Raw genomic sequence first — 20,127 nt, 5'->3', positions numbered from 1 at the left:
GTAGCTTGGCGGAGGGGAGGGGAGATATATAAAAATGATCGAAAATGGCGAATATTAGTGTCGAATCCGTAGTTTTTGAGGTCGCTGAGTTGAATACTGAGACTTCCTATACCATTTACGACAAAATTCAGCCTCGTAATTTGAGGAAGAGGGAGATGCATAATAATGATTAAAAATGACCAAATATTAGTGCCGAATCCATAGTTTTCGTGGTCTCTGACACAAACAGTGACACTTGTGATGCCGTTTAAATCCAAATTCAGCCCGGCAACTTGGGGAGGTGGAAAAGAGGGAAACAAAAATAATCGAAGATGACCGATATTAGAGAGCGCTTTACTAATAGTAAAAAAGTGATTGACTAACTAATATATATATATATATATATATATATATATATATATATATATATATATATATATATATATATATATATATATATATATATATAATTATTATTATTATTATTATTATTTTAGTTTAACCCAACAAAGTAGATACTTGATGCTAGTAATTTATATTCACAAGTGAGACTTCAAATAACTTGGAGTTTGATGCCCTTATTTTTATTTCTAATACAGGTCAAAAGTATTTATATAAATTGAGTCTACACAAGACATAGACAGTTGAGTCGTTTTCAGTTTTCCCTCAAATTATTCTAAAATATTAAGAGGTTTGATTATAATAATTATCATTTTAATTTTCTTTCCCTCTTATTTTGGTCAATATTGCTAAACATATCATCATCATAATAGCTATTCTGCTATTATTGGCAGGTTATTTGCTTCAACAGACAAGGTTTGACGTTCGGTGGTCCTCAGCTAGTCTCTTCGTCTTGACGTGGCAATTTTCTGTTTCAATACCTTATTTCAAATAGTCTGCTTCGCTCCCTTCCTCTTTTTCCTTCCACAATACTCTCTAGCACGTCCCTCGTAATACAGTTCCTCGTCAGCCAATATCCTAAACAGTTCCCTTTCCCCCTCTTAACAATATCTAAAATTCTTTTTTTCTCCTACTGCTAATATTTCTAACACCTCATTCGTTTTCGTTCAACACGGCTAATTCTCTCCTTTTTTCTCCATGCCCATGTTACGAAAGTCTGCAATTTTTTCATCGTTTTTGCATAATATGAATGTGTCTGCCCCATAGAGTACATATTGGAATCAGTAAAACATAGATTCAATATTTAATTGGAAGTTTGTTTAATACAAGAATTAGCTAATCGTGGTTGGAAAGAAAAATCTGACGCCTTTAGAGTGTAAAAATAATTTTGCAATTCATGGTATTTCAAGAATCTGTGCCGTCTGATTTTTTTTCATGCACCTCAGGGGTAGCCTCCTCAGTTTGGGAACCAGTGGAGTGTCGGATCTATTAAAAAAATATATAAACAAATTACGAAGCTTCGTGATTTAGGCATATCTTATAAGTAGTGAAGCATGGGCACCCATTAAAAAAAATAAAGGTCATAACCTATGTTGTACGCTATCATACTTACACGATGTTAAATTATATTACATTTAGAAACATACATTGTATTTCCGTTACTACTGGTGCTTTGTAGAGTTTATTATCCCTTATATCCATAGTAAAATTTACCTATGAAAAGCTTGAGATTTCTTAAATGCAAGACTTGCAAGACTCTTGCATGTAAGACCAAGACCAAGACCAAGGGTTCCAGTGCAAGACCAAGGCTCGATGTGCAAGACCAAGACCAAGACCTTGCATTTGCTCATCACTAAACAAAACACATCAATCACTTTTTGTTCATTGTTATGCATATTGTGATTATTATTATTATTATTATTATTATTATTATTATTATTATTATTATTATTATTATTATTATTATTATTATTATTATTATTATTATTATTATTACTATTATTATATTACTTTTATTATTATTACCATTTTTATTAATAATAATATGCAAGGTCAGTGGTAGCCCATGCCTTCAAACCAGTATACGCCACTGTTTGAAACTATGAACTCTACATTAAGATAGTTCGTCTTTCGATCATTTTATGTTCGAAGGTGTGCAAGGGTGTTTTACCCCTTCCCCCAAAGCATGAAAAGCAAACAATATTTTCGCGAACAGAGTCAGGGGCAGAAAAAGGGACACACACACAACACACACAGCTCGCTGTGTAGCTGCAAGAGACCTATGGGTAACTATAGTTGCCCTCTTGTTACAAGGGTTGAGTCAAGTAGTAGGTATCAAGGTCAGTTCCTGCAGTTGAACACGAAGTTGACTGTTAGAAAACAGAAGCATATAACTAGTCTCTTCTGTTTACTTTTCACGAATATTTTTCACCTTCATGTGTACAGGTCACGTCTGGCGTACATTTAAAAGGCATGCTGTGTCAAGTATATATTCCCAGAAAGATATGAGTACTCAAAAAGCAAAAACCTGTAGCTACTTTTGTTTTCCTTTTTCTATTAGCCAGTGGAAGCGTTGTTTCAACATCCTTCTTGTAGCTTGCTTAGTATTCACTTCCACTTTATAGTTGAGCTTTCGGCTATGAATACTAGGGATGGCCACATTTTTTCGAAAAATACTTTTTCGAAAAATGAATTTTTCAAAAACGAAATTTTTTTCGAAAATACGAAATTTTTTTCGAGAAACGAAAAACGAATTTTTTCGAAAAACCGGAAAACGAAAACTACCGAGAAACGGAAAACGGATAATTTTTGTAAAACAAACTGAGTTTATTTCATTTGTTAGTACTTCCAAACTATAGTATACTATGCATACGTATAGGAAGTCTTATAGAAGGGCTATGTTCATCTGTCTGCCTATCCATCCGTTCGTCTGTCAGCTGGTATCAGAGCAAGAGCGGCAAGAAATAGCGAGAAGCATACATGTAAGTTTGCAACACGAATAGATTCATCTAATGCATTTGACTTTTATTTAATAATCCAGAAATGGTAGAGATCTATCGCTTTCTGCTACATTGTTGATCAACACAGAACGCAAACGGTAACATATAGAAAGACGCGGTTTTCCAGAACCAATTCAGTGTCCCAAGAATATATTCAATGTTCGCCCTTATTACACTTGCAGCTTAAGCTATGTATAAGTGTCGAAAGTCTTGGGAATGGCTTTGTCCGTCTGTCTGTCGAGAGGTGTCAGAGCAAAACAGTAACAAATATTCAGAAGTAGTTTCTTGTGGTCGATTTAGAGCCCCTAAAATAGGTTCGATCTCCTAAATTAACCCTCCATTTAAAACTGTAAGTGGTTCAAATACCACTTTTGGTTTCAATTTGTATCGCTATAGAACGAAAAGAGTAATAGATAGCGAGAAGCGATTTGTTGCAAACAACTTAGCGTCTTAAGGCAACATACAACTATCCACAACATTCAATCAAAACCAGAAATTGTTTATATTTACTATTATTTCCGGTTTTAATACTGAATTACGAGATATCGAGATGTAGATTTTGGCAATCGATTCAACTACCTAGAAATAGCTGTATCTTTTCCATTAATCCTCTATTCAGATCGGAAGTTGTTTAAAATAATCATTTTCGGTTCAACATTGATCGATATAGAACAAAAATAGTAATAGATAGCCACAAGTGTTTTTTTTAAAAAAAACGAATCTATACAGCGTCTCAAGAGTATATAAGCTATATTTCATCTCAACGCACAATACTATCGAAATTGAAAGTGGCTTAATTTACTAGTATATTCAATAGGGATTCAATACGGATTTTTATAAAGCAAAAGATTGAGGAAATAGTGATGCGGTTTTTCGCGATCGACTAAGCGTTCTAAGAATAGGCTCTACCTTCTCCCTTGATCTCTATTTACACCAGAAGTGGTTCAAATTAACGATTACAAGTTTCAACATTAATCGCCACAGAACAAAATTGGTAATAGATAGCGACAAGTGGTTCATCTACAATCGATTCAGGTTCTCAAGAGGAAATACAATTACAATCCACAACACTCCACAAAGGCAGAAATGGTTGAAGGTTATTACTATTTTTGATTTTATAGGTAATACTAATTTCCATAGAGCTAAATCGGTCAGAGATATCGAGATGCATTATAAAAAAAATAATCCAGCATCCCAAGAATAGATTCCACCTTCTTCGTTAACACTTTATTTGAACCGAAAGTGTTCAAATTAACCATTTCCGGTGTTAACACTTGTAGCAATAAAACAAAATTGTAATAGATAGCGACAAGCAATTTTCTGGAATCAATTCAGGGTTTTAAGAGAACATATCTTCATAACCTGTACCACTCTTCTGAAACCGGAAATGCTTGATATTTACTACTACTTTCGGTTCCAATACTTATATTCATAGAACAAAAACTATAAAAGATATCGAAAAGTTTTCTGAAATCGATTCAGCATCCTAAAAATAGATTCCGTCTCCTCCCTTAACCCTCTATTCAAGCCGGAAGTGGTTCAAATTAGCCATTCCTGCTTTCAATATTTATCGCCATAGAACAAAAACGATAAGTGATAGCTAATAATGGCTTTTTATATGGATTCAGCATCCGAGGAACAGATTCTATCTTTGATCTTATTAATCTATTCCAACCAAGAGTTTTAGTTGTGCTACTTGTTGTACTGAAGTTTTGAATATTCAATTCACATGGATTGCAAGTCTGCCGCAGTTTTATACTGAGAAACGAAATTCATTTGTTTCTCTACAAAAACAGAGAGCAGGAAAAATGTATCACAATCAGGGGGGATCCAGGGGTCGATCGCCCCCCAGAAGAGAACACTCCTATTTTATATATAAATAAAACCCATCCCAGAGTTGGAGCTCGTAAAAATAGCTCTAAGTAGCAGTATTACAACCTCCCCCCCCCAGAAGTCCGTCCTGGATCCGCCCCTGATCACAACTCCCGGTTTCAGTATTGATCACCATAGAGCAAGCATAGTAATAGCGAGAAGCATGAATTCATTACCTTCGCAATAGACTCTCTCTAAGTTTTATCCTGTGGTAGAAATTTGCTACCACTTCTAATTTCAATAGTGATCACCATAGAGCAAAACTAATAAAAGATAATGAGATATGTTTATATATATGAACCCAGGATTCGAAGATTGTCATATCGATCGCTATCCCTCTATGTAAACCGGAAATAGTGAGAAACTACCATTTCCGATTTCATAGTAAAGAAAAGGCGATAGCCGGAAGCAGTTTTTGATATGGATTCTGTGCCACAATGGTTGTTTCCATCTCTAAGTTTAATGCAACCGAAACTGATAAATACTTATTTAATACTATATCTCTGGTTACAATCTTTTTTTCTCATAGAACGAGAGAAGTACTAAGAAGCGACAAACGTTTTTTTTTAATGTATAATTTCATAATTCCAAGAAAAGATTTCAAGCCCTTGCAACTGGTCTTGTGGCTAGCGCGTATTCCTTTGATGCACAGGGTCCCGAGTGGGAAAACATTGAACGTGTTATGGTGGTTCGGATTCCACTTTATAATGTAGGTCCACGTCCTGTATAGTCTTGCTCGATTCTGAAAAGGGACGCTGAGCTTCAACAAACAACCAAATAAAAAATATTTCATCTTAGTAGTATTCTTCTACTGAAGTTAGTAGCAGTAAAAACTAATACGAAAACGAAGACCCACCTATTTAAAATTTGAATTCTCGTTTGATGAGATTATTATAGTCAGATACTTAGTTCTTTGTCTTACCGTATATAAAACATCTTTAGAACAAATAAACCATTCAATAGTATTTTGTTAGTATTAAATTGCCTATTTTTGAAAGCAATCAAATTTTTTTGATACTGACTTAATTAGTTATAGAAAATAAGAGAAATGAATGGGGGATCTTAGTGAGAAGTCTTTAGTATCAGTACATATAATCACTTCATGTTTCATATTTTGTTAAAATCAATTCTTAAAAGTCAATTTATTACAGAGTTGCCTGATACTATCACGATCAGTTTATACAGGATCCTTCTATTTGGTAATTTGGTAATCTTTTTTTACATTATCAAATATAATGTCTGGCTAATTGCTGTATCGCCGGACTAATTTTAGGAAATTTACCGGGTCAATTTTAGAATTTATTTAAGATTATGAGGAAGAGTGATTGAAAGTCAGGTAAGGGAAATAGTAAAAGCTCAGATAGTGGTTGTATTTGCTGGTTGTTTTTGATGTTGTAAGCGGCACTGTATGTGGAGACGGATGGACTATTTCGCGGAGAGGTACTTGTTTTACTATAGGGATCCATAGATTGTAAAATGTATAGATAAATTTGAGCAAATCTTTAATTTGACCATTTCATGTCGAGAACAGAAACCAACAAACCCCTGTGGGGCTTCTAACCCGTTCCTACTACTATCACTACCCCTACTCCTACTACTACTACTACTGCTACTCCTACTTATACTGTGGATCCGTATAGTAAAACTGCGCACCTAATAACATAATCTAACGTAACTTAATGTAATCCAACCAAATATAACCGAATGCAGTATATTTTGCTCCATTTTTTCGATTTTCAAATTGGTCCGGCGATTCAGCAGTAATGCCATATTGTCGATAACACATTAATAATCACTAGTAAATAATTACTTTTTAATATTCTGTAAAATATAAATTTTACACTGTTTACCTTTGTGAATTATTATTTCTAATTTATATCCCCCAAGAACCGAGAACCAAGGGTCTGTGGATCACAATATTTCATGCTGAGCTCGCACGCGTACCAGACTTGTTAAAGTCTATGACCATATCACCTTTGACCAATATCGGATGAGATTAACGCGTTTTAATGAAATTTATTCATTTAACTAAGTTCAAGTCCAAATTTTCTGAACAGTATTTTGAGAAAAAAATACTGCTACAGGCTAGTCAGAGCATCAGTGCAACTGTGTACTCTCAGCAGTTGAGCAGTGTTAAAAAAAAAATGAAGACTCTGGAGCCAGCACTTCTGAATCGCAAAGGGGTCCTCCTCTTACAGGACAACGCTAAGCCCCTACTGGGATAACCCGGGACACCATTCTACACTTTGGATGGGAAACACTATTGCATCCGCCATACTCCCCGGACATTGCACCGTCCAATTACCACCTGTTCCATTCCTTGGACAATCAGCTTAGAGGACACCAGTTGAAATCCCTAGTAGAGGTGCAAAATGCACTTGATACCTTTTTCGATTCACGGCCCACCAAGTTCTACCGCGATGGAATACATGGCCTACCAAAACGTTGGCAGAAGGAGACTATTTTTGATCTTCCAGGTATGTCTTAGGTTAAATATCGATGTTTGAAGGTGTTGGGTGAAAAAGCGACAAATCTTTCTTGGTTACCTTTATAGTTACTAAGCTCGTCAAGATCTACCACCTTACCAAGTTTGGTAAAAATTGGATGAGTTCCATCTTTCGCGCTTTAATGAAATTTCTTGATTTCACTGATTCCAAACCTAACATTGATAGCTAATAACTCAGGAACAAAAAGTCTGTACATCATAATATTTTACATGAGCTTCCATGGATACCAAGCTTGTCAATATTTACTATCCTACCAACTTTCGTCAAGATCATTTGAGTTTAATCAAATGCGACTTAGTGAAATTTCTTGATATCACTAACTTAAAACACAAATTTGATTAGCAATAACTCTGGAACCAAAGTCCCAAACACCATAATATTTAACGTGTGTACTAAATACATTGCAGTCCATTACCACACTAATTTTGGTCGTGATTGGATGAGTTTCGTCAATAGTAGGCACTACACACTATCCTTTCATTAGATCGAGCGCGTCCGTGGTTTAGTGGTTAGCGTACGCGCCTTTAGCGTGTGAAACCCGGGTTCGATTCCCGGCGGGAGCTCATGTGGTTCGGATTCCACGTTAATCAGTAGGTCCACGTCTCATATAGCCTCGCTGCTGAACAGGACGTTAAACTCAAAATCAACTCAATCTTTCATTAGATCCAAATCCAATGAGCACGGTAGCTCAGTGTTAGAACGCTTACCTCTAGTGCATTTGATCCCAGACCAAGTAATTTCGTGGGAGACAACATCGTGTCCATGTATTTTCCCGGGGTACTCCCATTTCCTCCCACATTATCATTCCACGAATTCCGAAAACTTTTCGAGAAACGAAAAATCATCAAAAAAAGGAAAACGATTTTTTTCGAAAAACGATTTTTTCGAAAAAACGGAAAACAAGGTTTTTTTTCGAAAAATGAAAGACGAAAAAATTTCCGAGAAACAAAAAACATTTTTTTCGAAAAACGAACGAAAAAACGAGAAATGAAATTTCGGAAAATCGAAAAACAGATTTTTTAAAAAGGCCATCCCTAATGAATACCACCGCGACAAGTCGTGGTTCTTATGATAGTGGCGTATTTTCGTCCGGAGAAATTATGGAAATAATAAATAATGTAGACCGATGCTTTTGAAACGGACGATGACTGTAGTTTGTAAGAAGATTCTAGCATCAATTTATATGACACACATACCTCTTTTCATATAACATCGCTGTTGAACAGGACGTTAAACTCTGAATCAAAACTCAACACATACCTCTTTCTATTTAAAAATATTGTGTGGTATACAATATTCGGAATTCAAGATGGCTGCCATGATGTGCACTAAATCATTTAACGCAGTTTATACACGAATGCCAAATTGTAACATTTACTTTTACTCCGTCTATGCGTCTCTTTTTTACAGCCCTGTCATAATACTTTCCCTATTTGATACATATGTAAAACATAGCATACCCTGTCTCAAACAGATGAAGTGTCAAAAATAAATTCACATTCTCATTTGTGGGAATATTCAAATCTAAGTTGAAGTGTAAAATCATAACCTTTTACATTTAAAACAATATTGTGTGATATGCAATATTGCGGAATTCAAGATGCCTTCCATGGTGACCACACTCCAAATCAATGCAATTGACATTCGTTATTATTGTTCTGTCCCAATACTTTTCAGTAACCCTGTATACAGATCCACATGTCTTCTCACAGCAAAATTAAACTAATGTTTTCCACAGAATATTTTTCATACTAATATTTATTTTTATACTTTGATCCAGGAGTAGAAATGGAATTTTAGAAGTAAGGGAAAAGTCAGCAATAGATAAAGTTTGATTGGGCTATGTCACGAGAATACAAACTCAGAAAGACGGTAGTTAAGGGCGGACTGGCCGGGGCCCTTAGGTCGCAATTGCGGCCTAGGCCCTCTAAGAAAACAATGATGAAAAAATAAAGAAAGAAAGAGAAAGAAAAGCTAAAACAAAAGAGAGCTAAATAATTCGGTAGCTCAGTGTTATTATGCTACCAACACACACTCTTCTTCCACCCTTCCATCAATCAGTAGGTTATCTTTTTTAATAGGGTCCTTTCGTTACTAGATTTGTGGCTAGGTCCATTTTTCACTATGGTTTTTTTATTATCAGAAACTGTGATTTAGTTTGTACCTGTGGCCTTGGGCCCTTCTTTCAATATATTGGACAGTTGGGTCCTTCTTTCATTACATTGAGAAGTTGCGGTCCTAGGCATGTTTTTCATCATGTTGAGCTGTTGGGACCTGGGACCGTTTTTCATAATGTTGGGTAGTTGCGGCCCTTTCAAGGTTGAAGACTGGTGCCTGGTTTGTAGCTGGGTTCATATTTAACCACAGGCTGATTGGTTCTTTATGGATGTTAATAAAACGTGTAGGTCTATATTTGATAATTCAAAAATGGGAAAACAGCGCATTTTTAAAAATTTATTTTCTATCAACAAGTTTACAAAATAACAGGAGAAAACAGTGAAAGACGCCAAGAAAGCGGTCATTTTCAACATAATGGTTGATTCTATCCAAGATGTTTCAGGGCTTAATCAGCTGGCTATAGTAATTCTCTGCGTTATAAACGGTCAAGTATTTGAGCAGCTGTTAGTAGTTGTAAACAGCTTGGGCGTCTCTGGCGGGGGCGAGGGGGACGCGTCCCCCCAATATTTTGAAGTACAAAATATTCAATATTTTGTTTTAATTTAATTTATTTACTAACGACAGAATAACATATAAATAATAATAATTATATTTGTTTGTCATATAATATTCAGGCTGTGTAACAGAGTTCTTGATATGCCTCACGGGGTCCGTGAAGGTAAGCAGAAATGTAAAAAATGGAATTAAAGATAATAAACAGGTTGGGCTAGATAGTACCATTTAAATAACTTTCTTTGATGTCCTCCCCAAATTCTATATACCAGAGACGCCAGTGGTAAACAGTGACACTACAAGACAAGTAACTTATAATGAAATCAAAAGAGTACTTTGTGACAAAAATGTTTTGATGCTTATGATGATATTGTAAGTTGCTTTTTTGATGGAGCTGCTAACTTCAGTGGATGCTATTAAGGAGTTAAAGCATTACTTGAGAAGGATAATCCTGAAATCATTTACACCCAATGCATGGCTTATGCTCTTAATTTCGTTATGACAAATTCGACTGAGTAGATCCCTGAAGCTGCAAATTTATTTGAAACCAGTGCCATGTTCTGTCTGAATACTACAAAAGAAAGGATGTTTCTAAGAAAATGATTGATGCAAGCCACGAGGGACATGACAGACTACGAAAGTTCAACAAGTTGGTACAACACGATGATGGAGCAGAAACAAGGCACTGAATGCAGTAGTGGACACTAAAGAGTTTCGCTACGAAACATGAAGCCAAGACGAGGACGACTGTCTATCATCAAGATTTCTTTCATTTTTATTGTTCCTCAGTGATGATGTACAGAACAGGGGTTTTAATGCGAAATGAAAATTTTAAGCTAAACTTTGCTGAATAAATGGACAGAATTTAACACTGTAATGAGGACTTCTATGTTTCAGGACTTATTTACGGAAACGGAGCCTGTTTCAAAATACCTGCGGTCTCACGGATTGGACTATCTTACAACCTGGAGACTTCTAGGCAATTTGCAGCAGCAGCTTCAGAAGAAAATAGAGGCAAAAGATGTCTGTTTAATGCTTTACGAAAACACAAAAAATATTTTGTGTGAAAATAAATCAACAGCTTGCGCAATCTGGTGTAGAGATAGCAATGGAAAAAGACTTTTTGCACAGAAGAATCTTAAAGAAGAAGAAAATGCCAGGAGAGCAGATGAACTGGAAAAGAACTTAAATATAAGTGAAAATTATTTATTCAGAATAAAAAAACTTCAACGAAATTTCAGCAGCCGAAAGAACTCCAAATACTGGAACTTAAGCACTTTTCAGAAATCAAGAAGAATGGTGTATCTGCAAGAGCTTTTAGAGTTCTTCCGAAAAAAAAAACTAAATATAAAACAGGAGAAAATATACAAAGAGCTCCAACAGTTCTGTGTCGTGTATTTCACTGTCACAAAACGTTCTCGTTTTTGATGATCCTGAAGATAATGATGCCCCTGAATCCGTAGAAGATGATGATGATTATGCATCTGAGCATGCTATGGAAGATGGAACATCTTTGGACGGGATTCACGGTAAGAGTGATAATGATGCTGCAAACACCTTTTATAAAAATTGTTTGTCATGTGCAGGGAAAAATTTGTACCAATTTCCGTCAGTCTAGTTGCTTTAATAATTTACACACTGTATACAAACATGCGTTGTCTCTACCATGCACACAAGTGACATGTGGAATGTGCTTCTCAAAGTTAAAGTTAGAGTAAACAAATCTCAGAGCTAGTTTGTGTGAAGACATTTGGACACATTTTTGCTAATGAATATGGAAAGAGACATGTTAAATTTAGTGTCTTTGAACGAAGTTATTCAGGAACTCCGCGATTCATAAGCTGAACTGCAAAGGATCTTAACTTTTAAAAATTATTAGTTGTTTAGTGGTTCAGCAGTGTTTATCATTTTCAGTAAAACTATCGTGTTCATTCCACAGTAAAAGTTATTATTAGTTGTTTAGTGTTACAATTTTTAGTAAGCTGTCCTGTTCATTCCATAATAAAAGTTACTCGCTATTATTTTTTTAGTGTTTTAGCTACTATACAGAGTGTCTCAAAAGTCTCATTGCATACGCTAACTCTCTTATTATCAGAGTTATAACAAAATATAGGCAGGAAAACGGTCTCCAAATATGATGTTTTCAGTCTAAAGTGAAAGAATTTTTCAAATCGGACAAGCCGTTTGGGCTGTACACTCTATATGCGCCCAATGTTAGATGAAAATGCAACGTTACCATTTACCCAGACCCACAACATAAATGAATGAAGTTAGTGTCTATTAAAAACATTATATTTGTAGGCGGTTTCCCCTCTTACATTTTGTTGTAACTCTGATAACAACAGAGTTATCAATGTCAGGGGACTTTTTAGACACCCCGTGTGGCAATGCAATAATAATTATAAAATATTCTCTTGAAAGTTTGTTTCTGGAAATCCTGTGCTTACTGTGACATCAAATTTTCAACGACCAATGATAAATTATAGCTTGCAAAAAATATCAAGTAACAACGAATTTACAACTGCACAACGCGATGGCTCATCGCAGATGTTCATTGTACGCAGTGGCGCAACCAGGATTTTATTTCGGGAGGGGCCAAGAATATCCAGTACAGTAGTCTGCAAACGACGTGCTGCACCATTTGATGTGGACAAAATTGAAATTTTGAATTCTCCTCATCACAAGCAATTTAGTTATCTTTATTATTAACATGCTAAAAAACCTTAAAATGAAAATTCCAATTCACAAATTCCCTATTATTAACGGTTACAAGTTTTAAAATTTGCGCTATAGTAAATATTTTGAACATCTTTATTTTTGCATAAAATGACGCACTCTTTACTAACATTTATTACTCCAAGAAATTAATGTAGGGGTTTTCACTGGGTATTTCTCCTTTCGTACAGTGCTTTGACTTAATTCAATATTCATTTATGCTTTGATCTATTTTGAAATTTCACCAAAATTTGTCTGCAACGCTGCTGTATAAGATAGACAAGGTTTGCTTCGGAGAGGGCATGGGCCCCCGAGTTCATAGCTCGTTGCGCCACTGATTGTCCGTTATTTTAGAAATTGGTGTTATAGTCTGAGCTCCCTCCATAGTAACCGCGGCCTAGGCCCTAATACACCCAGTCCGCCTATGATGGGAGTGCAAGCAATCTTTCATGGAGAACGACTTAAGCGATAGCGATTGTTCCAAAACAATCAACAAGCAAACAAAACTAATATTATCATTCAAATTTCCTATTTGTTATTAATAACCACAGATATATTTCCTTCATTTGCATAAACACTTCAACTTACTAAGGGGACACAATCCTCTTTTGCATGCCTGATCTCCACTCTTGCCTTGATCTCAACCTTTTTACACGTGGAACCGTATTTACCGGGCCCTTTGGACGCGGGGTCTTTCTGACTTGTGTCTTTTTGACGCAGGGCCCTTTTTACTCGCACCCAGTTGACGCCTGGCCGTTTTGACCCGTGCCATATTGTAGTAGTGCCCCTTTTGATCAGGGCCCGTTTGACGAAGTTTCTTGCTGACTCTGGCCGTTTTGTCGCAGAACCCTTTGGACCCGGGCCCTTTTGACGCAGCGTCCCTATAACTCGGCTCCTTTTCTTGCAAATCCCTTTTGACCCGGGCCCTTTTAACGCAGGGCCATTTTGTAGCAAAGTCCTTTTTACCTGGGCCCTTTCGACGCGGGGCTGCTTTGATTCGGGCATTTTGTAGCGGGCCCCCTTTTGACTCGGGTCCGTTTGACTTAGGGCCCTTTTGACTCGGGCCCTTTTGTCGTGGTACTCTTTTAACCCAGGCCCTTTTCATGAGGAGCGTTTTGATTCGGCCCCTTTTCACTCGGGTCCTTTTGTTGCGTAGACCTCTTGAACCAGCCACTTTTGATAGGGGGCCATTTGACTCGGGTCCTTTTGTAGCGGGGCTAATTTTCACTCGGGCCCGTTCGACGCAGAGCCCTTGCGACTCGAGCCCCTTTGTACTGGGAACCTTTGACTCGGGCCCTATTGATGAGGGGTGTTTTTATTCGGGCCCGTTTGACGCGGGGCATTCTTACTCGGGTCATTTTGTCGTGGGACCCTTTTAACACGGGCTCTTTAAATGAAGGGCGTTTTGATTCGGGTCTTTTTGACTCAAACCCTTTCGTTGCGGTGAGGTTTTAACCCGGGCATTTTGACGAAGGCCATTTTGACTCGGGCCCTCTTTTTAGCGCGGCACCTTTTGACCCGGGTTCGTTTCAGGCAGGTCTTTTTTGACTCGGGCTCTTTTCTCGTGGGAATTTTTTGACGCGGCCCACGACAATTCTAGCCCTTTTGACTCCTGCCCTTTTCTTGCGGAGAAGTTTGACCCAAGCCCTTTTTTCGCGGGTCCGTTTTGACTCGTGCCCATTGTAGAGGGGCCACTTTTGACTTCTGCTCTTTTGTTATGGAGACCTTTTGTCCCGGGCCCATTTGACGTGGGAAAGTTTTGACTCGGGCTCTTTTGTAGCGGGACTCTTTTGATCCTGGCCATTTTCATGAGGGGCGTTTCGTTTCGGCCCTTTTCGACTCGGGCCCTTTTGTTGCGGAGACCTTTTGAACCGGGCCCGTTTGACGCAGGTCCCTTAGGACTCGAGCCCTTTTGTCGTGGGACCCTTTTGACTCGGGTCCTTTTCATAAAAGGCGTTTTGACTCGTGCCCATTTTTGCGGAGACCTTTTGAACCGGGCCCTTTTGACGCCGAGCCGTTTGACTTGGGACATTTTGCAGCGATGCCCCTTTTTGACCCGGGCCTTTTGACTCGGGTTATTTTGTCGTCGGTCTCTTTTGACCCGGGCTCTTTTTATGCGGGCCGTTTTGATTCGTCCCCTTTTGACTCGGGCCCTTTTGTTGCGAAGGCCTTTTAGCCCGGGCCGTTTGCCTCGGTTTCTTTTGTAGCAGGACTCTTTTTCAGCCGGGCTCGTTTGAGGCAAACCCTTTTTACTCGGGCCCTTTTGTCATGGACCCTTTTGATGAGGGTCGTTTTGATTCGGGCCCTTTTGACTCCTGCCCTTTTGTTGCGGAAACCTTTTGACTCGAGCACTTTTGTTGCGGGGTAATTGTGGTTTGGCTCTTTTGTAGCGTGGTCCCTTTTGACTCGGGCCCTATTGACTTGAACCCTTTTGTTGCGGAGACGTTTTGACCTGGGTCCTTTTCACATGGGCCATTTTGACTCGGGCCCCTTTGTAGCGGGACCCCTTTTAATCCGGGTCCGTTTGAAGCAGGGCCGTTTTGACTCGGGTCCTTTTGTTGCGGGCCATATTGACTCTGGCCTTTCGGTCTTTTCCCTTTTGTCAGGCCCTTTTGACATGGAACCGTATATATAACGCAGCAGCTGAAATAACTGGGGCAGGGGGCCTGGAGGAGTATGAGTAAATCGAAGATAGGTCGATCCAGGGCGCAGTAAAATTAATCACATCACTGTTCATATCAATTTATTTTTTCTTTCGACATCATATCTGGAGATCAGTGTTCTGACTAATAGGCTACAGCGGCGAAATACGATATACGTTATGAATGTTATGACTGTTAACTTAATATATATATAGGGAATAAAACGAAAAACTCTATATCGGTCTCCCCCCCCCTCGTTAGAAAAAATCCTGCGGGCGTTAGTGATTATGATGTTGCTTAGTTACTGTATTATATTATTCTATACACGGAATAAATACTTATGTGTTTTATATAATAATAAGAACCTTATCTACATTTATTACTGCCCTTGTTTTACGACAACTAAACATATTCATGTTCAGCGTAATCAGCTTCCATTTTAAAATAATTACAGTGAGGCGAATAAAATAATTCAAGCCCGAACATGTCGTAGTAAATTCCTGAAGAGTGAAAAGCGCTAGTAGCAGTTGTTAGCAGTTTTTAACTTAACATATAAGACAATAATTTGAAAAACTGAGAATACAAATCTTTTCAGAGATGACAGTACACTGATGCTTTAAATCTATGCCTTTACTCCCTATACCTACGTTATTTCCCTAGTCAAAATAAAAACTCTTGAAAATTAATCAAAATTTCTTATGCAACCATCCCTTCCTTAGAGTACTGCGTTGTCACATACCCGTCACGGCGATGTAAAGGCACTTTTGGCGACGAGGATACATAAATACATAATATTATTATATTTCCAGTTAGTTCCTTTTTGAAACCTGGACCTTGATAGAGCGTAAATTTCAAACCACAGCTTGTGGGAAATGTACGAATAAATTAATTATCAGAAATCGGAAACTGTTCATGGAAGTCCATTTGTTTGACTGTGTTTATCTTCTGTACTCTTATATAAAAGAGTAAAGATGAGTGATTTTTTGGGCATACTACTACAAGTAGAGTCGTTAAATTTTAATTATAAAATATAATTTTCTTATGAAAGCAGGACAAGAAAGAATTTTTGTAAATAAGTATCGTAAAAAGGGTGGGGCAAATTTTTTTAAAGGGTAGTGTATCTCGCAAATTTCTGAAGCTAGTACAATGAAACTTGGCATATAAACTTTCCTGTTAAAAAAAAATTAAAATTAAACACATAAAATGGAAAGAGCAAAGGGAGCACTTTTTTTATGTTCGAATTCCCCATTACTTACTCAGAAAATATGTAAATAAATTAAGGAAGGATTTGTTTAAGCTAGATGCGTAAAACTCGGTATTTGAACTTTTAACTAAAAGTAATAAAATACTATATATTTCAGCGTCTTGAAAAGTACACTTCTAAGGGGAAGGAGGGTCGCTTTCTATAATATTAAAATATCCCACTACTTATGAGATTTGGCCCTGAAAATTATGGAAAATTATTAAAATATCGATTATTTTGCATCATTTTAATAACCTCCCTCTCCCTCAATTTGCGGGGATAAATTTGAATTTAAACGGCATCGAAAGTGTAACTGTTCACCTCAGCGACCGCAAAAACTATGGATTCGACACTTATAGCGGTCATTTTCGATCATTTGATACATCTTCCTCTCCTTCCCCCAAGTTGCAGCGCCCAATTAGAATTTAAGCTTCATCGGAAATGTCAGTGTTCATCTCAGCAACCCTGAAAACTATGGGTTCGACACTAAGATCGATAATTTTTAATATATATCCGCACTTCCTTCCTCCAAGTTGCACCTTCAAAGTGAAATGACAAAACCATCTCAGGCCCGAACCTCATCTATGTTGAAAGTTTTTGAAGAGATCAGTCTGGTGGTTCAAGTGTTGTTAAGTTACAAATATAGTTACTTTCATTTATATATATATAGTTACATTGTTTTATTTCTAGTCTAGTTAGTTACATTCTAGTATACTTCCATTTATATATACTGTATATATATATATATATAAACTCAGCTATTGCTTCTTGTATTTCAATGGTTCGTACTTTATTTAATACATCCCTTCCTCAACCATGGTTGCGGAATTGATTAAACATAATGTTCTTGCATTAAATAAATTTATTTTAAATATATCTTTCTCATTAATTTCAATTAAGTTGCTTTTCAAAGATCCTCTAAAATTTCAGTGACGCACTATGGGCTATAAGCCATTTACTTCTATGGCCACCCTGCTACAAACTACAGACTTAAATATTCGATAAAGCATTTCAGTAGTAAGTAGTTGCCACAATATCAATATGAACGTATTTAATTACAACGGTAGGCCTAACAACTATGTTAGTAACACTAAAATTATTATTAATAATGATAACGAGTAAGGAGTAGTTAATTACGAGTATGACAATTATTTGCTACAGAAAGACTTCTGTACAAGAAATATATGTGTAAAAATAATTTACTTTAAAACAACACAAGGAAAGCAAAATTTATGACGTACATAACTAAAACACAATATTATGTTACTAATATGAGGAATGGTGTGGAAATAGAGAAAAACAGACATTATGAAAGATCTGGGAATCACATTTGGTAGGAAGTTAAAATTTTGTCAGCATAGAAATATATCATGAAAAGAGCAAGAAAGGACAATAGGCTTTATTTATTTATTTTTTTATTTATTATTTCAGAATGATAGAATATGTATTTATACAAATAACTTGTAAGAACTAAGGTTCTGTAATATGAAACAGTATATCTAAAACTTTGACTAACAGATTGACAGTATTCTTCTTACGGACGCGATGGTAGCGCCACAGGAGATTTTTTTAGGACTTCTGCCGTTTAGGACTTGTGCCGCGAAATGATTTTTAGGAGTTCTGCCGTTTAGGACTTCTGTCTTTTAGGACTTGTGCCGCGATATGATTTTTAAGACTTGTGCCTTTTAGGACTTATGCCGCGAAATAATTTTTAGGACTTGTGCATTTTAGGTCTAATGCCGTTTAGGTCTTGTGCCTTTTAGGACTTCTGCCGTTTTGGACTTCTGCCGCGTCCCCCCCCCCCAAAAAAAAAACCTGAAACGGTGAGACAGATGTCAAAACAGGAAAATATGTGTGTCATCTTTTCAAAAGTACAATGATTGAAAGTAAAAATATTTGTCCCAGGGTCCTCCATAGGGTCCCAGACGGGGTCCTACTCAAAATTTTCAAATGGCAAGGGGGTTCAAGTAGCACATCGTATAAACCTGTTGTTAAATGAAAATAGATGAAACAATTCTGGACGCTCTATGATAACACTGTGCAAACATCTTGTGTTTAGGTTCTTCTTTCTGTAACCGGGTTTTAGTTTATTTTCACTTCAATTATTGTACTCAACGGAAAAAAAAAGGAAATGCCGCTACTATGAGATTCTGCTCTTTTGGCCCAGTAATGTCTACATAAATAAAAAAAAAAAAATATAATAAAATAAAAGCAAATTAAGTAATAAAGAAAGGAAAAGGAAAGACATAACATTTGATATCTTTGAGTATAGAACTGACTAGCTAACATATAATGTACAACCACGAAGATAAATAAGTAGAGGTTGGAGCCATCAAAAATAAAGAGTCTTACCTCTACTTACTTATGTTTATGACTGTACAATAGTGATACTTATGCTTGTTGTCTGGATTATCAATTATAAAATCGTTCAAACAAAAGAAAATTCTTGCAGCAGAAACTGAATACGTTCAAATGTCTCACAATGACAACAAGTGCCGATTGAAAAATGGAAAATAAATGCGTTCGGAGAATCGAAATGAAGATGTATGATACATTTTGAACGGAGGACATTTTGCACAAGGCAGTTTTAGAAAAAAAAATGAAATGAAATCTTTGAGTTTTACGTCCCATGGTTATGCCGGTTAGGCTAAATGAGACGGTGATGATGAATAATGAATGAAATGGCAGAATGAAGAAAGTGGGAGGAAACGGGAGGACCCCAGGAAACCCACGCACACGGTGTTTGTCCACCACAAAGTTCACTTGGCGGGGGCTGGGATCGAACCCGGGACCCTAAGCACCACAGGTGAACGCTCTACCACTGAGCCACCGCGGCCCCAGGGTAATTTTAGAGAGTCGAGACTTGTTCCGTCTTCTTTCATTTCCCAACAAATTACCAACGATATGTTACTTGACCTCTCTTGCCATTTGAAAATGTTGAATTGAATTGATTTTAGTTTAGCGTCCCTTTTACCAGTGAGGCTATATGAGACGTGGACCTACTGATTAATGTTGAACCCGAATCACATGAGCTCCTGCCGGGAATTGAACCCGGATCTCCTGCGCCAAAGGCGCGTACGCTAACCGCTTAGCCACGACTGAGCTCTTGAAAATTTTGAGTAGGACCCCGTCTGGGACCCTATGAAGGACCTAGGACAAATAATTTTATTCAATCATTGTACTTTTGAAAAGATGACACATATGTTTTCCTGTTTTGACTTGTGTCTCACCGTTTCAGGTTTTTTGGGGTGGCCATACACTTTACAATGACGTTTTTGCTGACATTTTGAACGGAGGCCATTTTGCATAGGGTAATTTTAGAGAATCGAGACTTGTTCCGTCTTCTTTAATTTCCCAACAGGTTTCCAACGATATGCTACTTGACCCTCTTACCTTTTGCAATTTTTGAGTTGGATCCCGCCTGGGACCCTGCGGGTGGCCCTGGGACAACACTTTTTGCCTCGATACGTTGTACTTTTACCCGATCAAACACGTGTTTTCCTGTTTTGGCATCTGTCTCATCGTTTTCGATATCTAGGGGTGGAAACGGATTTTCTGGACACCCTGTATATTCATATAATTCGCACAGCATATGCATT

At 37.2% G+C, this 20,127-nt stretch overlaps 1 protein-coding gene across 1 annotated transcript in view; it reads left to right on the top strand.

Moving 5' to 3' along the window:
• LOC145692725 (solute carrier family 13 member 2-like) overlaps window positions 1-20,127 on the top strand; it is a 117,745-nt gene that overhangs the window by 77,886 nt on the left and 19,732 nt on the right. The window lies entirely within an intron of this gene.

This window comes from Thermobia domestica, chromosome 8 (assembly GCF_964235325.1).
Source record: "Thermobia domestica chromosome 8, izTheDome1.hap1.1, whole genome shotgun sequence".
NCBI lineage: Eukaryota > Metazoa > Arthropoda > Insecta > Zygentoma > Lepismatidae > Thermobia > Thermobia domestica.
The sequence above is the reverse complement of the archived record's forward strand: the minus strand, read 5'-3'. Positions and strand labels throughout refer to the sequence as shown.